This window comes from Lipotes vexillifer, unplaced genomic scaffold, assembly GCF_000442215.2.
Source record: "Lipotes vexillifer unplaced genomic scaffold, Lipotes_vexillifer_v1.1 scaffold1179, whole genome shotgun sequence".
NCBI classification, from domain to species: domain Eukaryota; kingdom Metazoa; phylum Chordata; class Mammalia; order Artiodactyla; family Lipotidae; genus Lipotes; species Lipotes vexillifer.
The window spans coordinates 1,016,313-1,018,554 of record NW_006783890.1 but is presented as its reverse complement, the minus strand read 5'-3'; the positions used below and the strand labels follow the sequence as shown (position 1 = coordinate 1,018,554).

At 30.9% G+C, this 2,242-nt stretch overlaps 1 protein-coding gene across 1 annotated transcript in view; it reads left to right on the top strand.

Moving 5' to 3' along the window:
• The window catches only part of SPAG16 (sperm associated antigen 16), a 906,862-nt gene that overhangs the window by 903,457 nt on the left and 1,163 nt on the right, over nt 1-2,242 (top strand). The window lies entirely within an intron of this gene.

The window sequence follows — 2,242 nt, the reverse complement described above, 5'->3', positions numbered from 1 at the left end:
AAAAAAAAAAAAAAAAAAAAAAAAAAAAAAAAAGACTTGCTTCTTTTTTGCTTAATACATGTTGAGATATTTATATTTTTAAATACCTTTATGAACCAATTTGGCTATTGTATTTTTAAATCAGTGTTGGCAAACTATATTATTCTGTTTTTTAATAATATACTTTAAATCCATGTGATATTTGTGGAATATGTGCATTTATAATTTAGTATAATTATTCTTAAAATACCATGCTAAATGACATTTTAAATAATCTATTCAGGAATTGCATGTTAGGAGACAAAATTTTATTAAAATGTTATAATGGTTAAATATTTTATTAAAATGTTATAAAATTTTAAAATGTGAAATAAAAAATAAATTATATTTCTATTTTGAAAGAGGCTTATTCACTTTAACATGAACATTGTTGGTACAAGTTTTTATAAATCCTCATAGTACTATTTAAAATTTCATGTCTACCATATTTTAATTCCATTGACCAAGTTTGATGTAGGTACATTTTCTATTCTTCCGAAATTTGTCATTAAGACTGTGACATTGGTATGACAAATGATTCATATTGTAGTTTACTTTTTATTGCCAATCATCAGGATATATAGAAAGATAACTATGCACATGTCTCTAAATACTCTGGTTTGTAGAGATGTCACCAATAGTCATACTGTGATTTTTTTCTTTTGAGAGTGCCACTTCTCTGTCTCTCACACCAACAGATACTAATGTAGTAATTGACACATCCTGGTAAGTAATTTTGAAAATCTTCTAACCTAGAAAGTGGTCAGCATCTCAGATCCCAGTAAAACTAATTTTGGGGTCAGACATTATATGACATGTAGTAATCCAATATTTAGAGATGAACATGATTTTATGTGTGTGTGTGTATATACACACACACACACACACACACACACACACACACACACACACACAATCTTACAGCCTTTTGAAAATGAGTTCAAGTAAACCTGAAAACCTCACCATAAACTTGCTGACTCAAATCTGTTCTAACAAAGACACATTTTTTAGATGCCTGAGGCACAGTGCTGCTGAATTATATAATCCTATCATTAAATTCCAATATTATCATCTTCTCTATTTTATTGAACAAGCTTTCAGGAATTACCGAGAACTTCCATAAATACTTCCAATTAAAATTTTTACAGATTTGACTCCACCAAAAGATAATGGTTTAAAAGCTAAATTCTTTCCTTTTTCTTCACAGGCTTTGATTCTGTTTGGTTTTGTTTTCAAAAATAGAAAATGATATTTACCACCTTCCTAGTTGTTGTATGAAGAATACAAGAAAAATGTTATTTGATTCTTAGGAAAGTCACAAACAATTGCCTACCATGTGTGGCTGGAAGTGTAATCCATATGTAATGCCTCTGTCGGCAAAGACTTAGTAGAAGGGGCTTTATAATAAATATTCACATCTGCTGCTTTGGACACTCTAATCCATCCTAAGGATCTTTGCTGTGTCAGGCTTTGTTCTAAATGAAGAAGCTCAGTAGATATAAAGGTTTGCAAATAGGCCGTATTTATCATGATTAACTTTACTTTTATAACTTTTCTCTGTTTTAGAGATATTCATGTCAATTTGGGTTATAATTCTTGATTAAATATTTGACTGTGACTTTTACGGCAATATTATTATTGAATTTTTATTATGGAACGGAAAAATTCTATTTTAACAATATATCACCTACTTAACATCTGTCAAGAAGGCATCACTGATAAAAATGCTGTGCTGGATATGGAAAAAATGACTAAAACCCCAGGCTCTGGATTCAAAGTGCTTGTGATTAAATGCTAGCTCCCTCTGTATCTAGGGTGTCATCTTAAGCAAGTTACTTAGCCTTTCCAGGACTCTCTTTCTTCACCTATATAATGGAGTTAATATTATTTTCTTTATCATTAGATATTGTAAGGATTACATGGAATTATCAATATATATGTTAGGTACTAAATCCAGTATCTAACGTGTTGAAAGGGTTTAATGAATTTTAAATAGCATTACTGGAATGATAATATTATATGCCTTCTAAGTATGATTCGATAATCCCAGTGACAGTACTAAAGTCATTTATTTAACCCACATACTTATGTAGACATATTCTGTTGTTTTTACTTACCTCCAAATTCCCTGATAGTTTGCTGCTGGACTTCTTTAATAAAAAGTATTGGGCTTCCCTGGTGGCGCAGTGGTTGAGAGTCCGCCTGCCGACGCAGGGGACGCGGG